The sequence below is a fragment of the Cyprinus carpio genome, chromosome A20 (assembly GCF_018340385.1).
Source record: "Cyprinus carpio isolate SPL01 chromosome A20, ASM1834038v1, whole genome shotgun sequence".
NCBI lineage: Eukaryota > Metazoa > Chordata > Actinopteri > Cypriniformes > Cyprinidae > Cyprinus > Cyprinus carpio.
The window spans coordinates 24,323,303-24,329,663 of NC_056591.1; positions in this window are offsets into that span (position 1 = coordinate 24,323,303).

Sequence of the window (6,361 nt, forward strand, 5' to 3'; positions counted from 1 at the left end):
CTGATCGACACTGACTGGTGCCATGAATCAGGCTGGGCTGGGGTGCCTTGTGTCCCTGACCAGAGTTGCCTGGTGTTTCATATGTAGCCTGTTGCACTAATGGGAAACGTGTGAGGAGGGAATTAATGCCATACCACCCAGGGTAATGAATCCTGCCCACCCTCCAAGGCCCTGCAGCTGGTTGCAACCCCATGTTAATCCATTCTAAGCAGCAGGTTCAAGACTAGGCTTTGCAGTTAGGCCACCAACGGTGAGGTGTGTGTGTCCTTACCCAGACTTTTTCAGCACAAACTAGCCTGATTAGTCTGAGTATACACTGAACGCGATTACTTTCGGAGAGAGAATCAACATGAAATTGATACAGTCAGTGAATGTAACTCATTTATAGAGAAAAACTGGAGCAGATGTGTCCAAAAAATCTTCAAAAACATTTTTTCAGCAATACAGCATATTGTATATCAGCCATTCCATATGTACAGTGAAGCCACCGAATCAGCTGGGTTTGGAGCTGGAGAAAAACTTAATGTGAAAAATCAATGCCATCTGTGGCTGGTATACTAACATCTGTGATGGAATCAGGATTGCATGTGTACAGTGAACTAAAGGATTACTGTAGTAATCTTATAATCTGTCAAACTTTAGCATCTCGCAGGTGAACTATTAATGTGTTTTCTGATTTGTTCTCGATCATCTGCTGGTTTTTCTATGGAATGGGTCACATTCTTATGTTCTGATTCAGATACAAGGTGCTTTTTGTTCTGTACATTCTTCTTTCCAAAGTGCCTCAGAGATATTAAGAATAGCATGAATGCCCAGGTCATATTTCACCCTACAATCAAATGAAATTGGCTTAAAGAAAATGAGTCCTATTTTTAGGACCATTGGTATTATATTTGACCGAGCACCGATGGTGTGAGGACCCTCTTGTATCTGCTTTGTTTATTATTATTATTAGGGCCCGAGCACCGATGGTGCGAGGACCCTCTTGGAATTGCTGTGTTTATTATTATTATTATTATTATTATTATTATTATTATTATTCTTCTCCAAAATGAATCGCATTTTTGAGGGCCTAAACATGCTCGAAAAGTCATGAAACTTTGCACACGCATCAGAACTGGCGAAAATTTACATCTGACATGGGTTTCAGAACTGGGTGTGGCAAAATGGCTCGATAGCGCCACCTATACACTTTCAACGTAGTGCGCCTCGAGCTGTGTTTCACGTACATGTACGAAAATTGGTACACACATGTAACTCCCCAATACCTACAAAAAAGTCTCCTGGAGTAAAATCCGAAACCCAACAGGAAGTCGGATATTTTTAATTTTATGAGCAAAATTTGTGTAATTTTTGCCATTTCCATGTGTCGTATTTAAACGAACTCCTCCTAGAGATTTATTCAGATCAAACCCATATTTGGTATGCCTAATCTAAAGGCCTTTGCAATGTTAAATTGCGAAGATCTTGAGTTTTCGTCAAAGGGCGTGTCCGTGGCGGCCTGACAAATTTCGATGTTTCGCCATGAAAAATGAAGTTGCTATAACTCAGACATACAATGTTCAATCTGCCCCAAACTTCACATGTTTGATTAGACTCCTGACCTGAAAAGATTGACATGCCCATATTCAGTTATAGTCATAGCGCCACCTATTGGCAACAGGAAGTGTGACATATTTTACACTGCGATGAACTACTCCTAGAAATTTTTTGACATCAATGTCTTTTTTTTTTTTTGTCTAATCTAAAGACCTGTGTGATGTTTAGTTGTGAAGATCTTGAGTTTTTGTTAAAAGGCGTGTCCATGGCGCCGTGACGAAGTTCGATGTCTCGCCATGGGAATAAAAGATGTTATAACTCAGGCATAAAATGTCCGATCTTCCCCAAACTTCACATGTTTGATAAGATTCCTGGCCTGAACACATCTGAAGGCCAATATTCCATCGGGTGTGGAAAAATGGCTCTATAGCGCCACCTATACAGATTCAACGGAGTGCGCCTCGAGCTATGTTTCACGTACATGTACGAAAATCGATACACACATGTAACACACCAATACCTACCAAAAAGTCACTTGGTACGAAATCCGAATCCCAACAGGAAGTCGGTTATTTTGAATTTTCCCTGCAAAATTGGTGTTGTTTTTGCCATTTTCAGGGGTTGTACTTTAACGAACTCCTCCTAGAGATTTATTCAGATCAACACCAAAATTGCTCAGTGTAATCTAAAGCCCTTTGCGATATTAAATTGCGAAGATCTTGAGGTTTTGTTAAACGGCGTGTCCATGGCGGCCTGACAAATTTCGATGTTTCGCCATGAAAAAGGAAGTTGCTCTAACTCAGACATACAATGTCCAATCTGCCCCAAACTTCACATGTTAGATATGACTTCTGACCTGAACAGATCTACGTGCCTATATTCAGTTATAGTCATAGCGCCACCTGCTGGCAACAGGAAGTGTCATGTTTTACGCTGTAATGAACTACTCCTAAAATTTTATGACATCAATATTTTTTTCTGGTCAGTCTAGTCTAAAGGCCTTTGCAATAGTGAATTGTGGAGATCTTGAGTTTTTGTTAAAGGGCGTGTCCATGGCGCTGTGACACAATTTTTATGTCTCGCCAAAGGAAGATAAGTTGGTGTAACTCAGGCATAAAATGTTTGATCTTCCCCAAACTTCACATGTTCGATAAGAGTCCTGGCCTGAACACATCTGAAGGCCAATATTCCATTATGATGATAGCGCCACCTGCTGGCAACAGGAAAATTGTCACATATAAATGGCTTTGACATATTCCACTTATATTTACGACTTTAAATGCATATTTCTCACCGTTCATCTTTTTACTAAAGCCACACGATGGCGGTGAGCCCGGGTGCGAGGGCCCGTTCATCGCTGCTTGCAGCTTTAATTATTATTATTCTTCTTCTTCTTCTTCTTCTTCTTCTTCTCCAAAATGAATCGCATTTTTGAGGGCCTAAACATGCTCGAAAAGTCCTGAAACTTTGCACACGCGTCAGACCTGGTGAAAATTTACGTCTGATATAGGTTTCAGAAGAGGGTGTGGCAAAATGGCTCGACAGCGCCACCTACCGTAAAATAATCAACAGCCCTCGAGCTGTGTTTCACGTACATGCACGAAAATTGGCACACATATGTAAAGCATCAATACCTACAAAAAAGACTCTTGGAGCAATATCCGAAACCCAACAGGAAGTCGGTTATTTTTAATTTTATGAGCAAATTTTGCATCATTTTTGTCATTTGCATGCCTTGTATTTTAACGAACTCCTCCTAGAGATTTATTCAGATCAACACCAAATTTGGTATGCCTAATCTAAAGGCCTTTGCGATGTTAAATTGCGAAGATCTTGAGTTTTCGTTGAAGGGCGTGTCCGTGGCGGCCTGACGAATTTCGGTGATTCGCCATGAAAAATGAAGTTGCTATAACTCAGACATACAATGTCCAATCTGCCACAAACTTCACATGTTTGATAAGACTCCTGACCTGAACAGATTGATATGCCCGTATTCAGTTATAGTCATAGCGCCACCTACTGGCAACAGGAAGTGACATATTTTACGCTGTAACAAACTACCCCGAGAAATTTAATGACATAATTTTTTTTTTTTCAGTCACTCTATTCTAAAGGCCTGTGCAATGTTAAATTGTGAAGATCTTGAGTTTTCGTTAAAGGGCGTGTCCATGGCGCCGTCACAAAGTTCGATGTCTCGCCATGGGAATAAAAGTTATTGTAACTCAGGCATAAAATGTCTGATCTTGCCCAAACTTCACATGTTTGATAAGAGTCCTGGCCTGAATACATCTGAAGGCCAATATTCCATTGGGTGTGGCAAAATGCCTCGATAGCGCCACCTATACATTTTCAACGGAGTGCGCCTCGAGCTACGTTTCACGTACATGTACAAAAATCGGTACACACATGTAACACACCAATACCTACAAAAAAGTCTCTTGGTACGAAATTCGAAACCCAACAGGAAGTCAGTTATTTAGAATTTCTCTGCAAAATTTTTGTCGTTTTTGCCATTTTCAGGGGTTGTACTTTAACGAACTCCTCCTAGAGATTTATTCAGATCAACATCAAAATTGGTCAGTGTAATCTAAAGTCCTTAGCGATGTTAAATTGCGAAGATCTTGAGGTTTCGTTTAAGGACGTGTCTGTGGCGGCCTTACAAATTTCGATGTTTCGCCATGAGAAAGGAAGTTGCTATAACTCAGACATACAATGTCCAATCTGCCCCAAACTTCACATGTTTGAGAAGACTCCTGACTTGAATATATCTACATGCCAATATTCAGAGTTCGCTGTAGCGCCACCTGCTGGCAACAGGAAGTGACATGTTTTACGCCATAACAAACTACTCCTAGAAATTTTATGACATTTTATAATTTTTTTTGGTCAGTCTAATCTAAAGGCCTTTGCGATGTTAAATTGTGAATATCTTGAGGTTTCATTAAAGGGTGTGGCCATGGCGCCTTGACAAATTTCGATGTCTCGCCATGGGAATAGAAGTTGTAGTAACTCAGGCATAAGATGTCCGATCTTCCCAAAACTTCACATGTTCGAAAAGAGTCTTGGCCTGAACACATCTGAAGGTCATTATTCCACTATAATCATAGCGCCCTCCAGCTGGCAGCAGGAATATTGGCACATATAAATGACTTTGACATATTCCTCTTATATTTAGCACATTAAACGCATATTTCTCGCCGTTCGCTGTTTTAGAAAAGCCACCCGGTGGTGGTGAGCCCGGGTGCGAGGGCCCGTTCATCGCTGCTTGCAGCTTTAATAATTCTATTGTAATGCAAAATAATCTTGTTCTCATTCATTAAAAAAGGGGGGTTGTATTATTGAAAGCAATATAATAAAACATAGTCATAATAAAATAATAATTGCAGTCCAAATGTATCCATTTTTAACTTACTTTTCATCAGCTTAACTCATCCTTTCTGAATAATAGTATTAATCACTTTAAGAAAAAAATCTAAACCCAATTTTCAAACAGTAGTGTATATATTAGAGATAAATATATTTAGACATATAGAAAATATATCATTTTTCTTATAAAAAAAAAAGGAAATACTTAAGAAAACACTTCCTATTTATTAACAATATTTCAATGCCAAGAAATTGTTGTGTATATATCTTCCTCATATCTTATTCCTCTTGATTTTGGGAAGAAATGTGACCTGGACATGTCTTCGTGCGATTCACTTAAACTTGTCCATTAGATGAGCTACCCAAACAGGGCCTTATCTAAGTGCATGCATCACCAAAATTCTTGTAAAGATAGAGAACAGATAGACCACCAACCGCGTCTAGCACTGCGCTACAGCTGCCCTTCAGAAACAAACACCCCAAATATCTCCTTTGACCATCTGTTTACATGCTTGCTCACTAGAGTGTTCCAAACTGAAACATCCTCCACGCAAAGCTTTTATGAGAAACATCAAAATGCTTTCATACACCAAGTCACTGTACTGCCATGGTTACCATCAACCAATAAATGTCAAAAAAAATGACCAAAGTTTACTACAGCGAGTCTCTGGGGAACATAAGCGATGTGGTTTACAGTGAAGGGAAAGAGGCCTGTGTCCCAACAACAAATAGTTCAAGGTATGAGTCGTAGTGTGCTGGCGCTGAATCAGAGCAAACAGTGGATCTGACATGAGGCCACAAGAGGGTTCTGACTCACTCGGTCGGAGGCACCTGTTCTGTGGGTGTATGTACGTGTGTGTGTATGTACGTGTGTGTGTATGTACGTGTGTGTGTGTGTGTGTGTGTGTGTGTGTGTGTGTGTGTGTGTGTGTGTGTGTGTGTGTGTGTGTGTGTGTGTGTGTGTGTGTCCTTGTGTTTGCTTGTGGGTTTGTGTATTGGTGCAAAGCAAAATGACTTGACTCTATTCTGAGTGGATGCCATGGTCATTAGTGTGCACAACAAATGGTGCATGGGTTTGGGACATATAAAAACTATTTTAGTAGCAATTTATTTATGCATTCTAAAGACAAACACATGTTTGTGCATTTGATTGTCCTGCAAGACCCATTCATAAAGAATAGATTAGAAAAGAGATTTTTGTTGCTTGTTCAGTTGAACTAATTCAAATTAGTTCATGCAACACAAATCTTGAAAATTTTGTCAACTTCATTTCTTGGGGTTTCATTTTACTTTTAAGCAGGGTTTCTTCATGTCTTAAAAAGTCTTAATTTACCCTTCCACAGATTGAGACCTTAAAGGGGTCTCAAATCAAAGCAGAAACACCTAAATTAATAAAGTCATGGCATTGAATGTTGCATGCACTGCAAAAAAGAATATCTTCCTCAGTGCTTTTGTT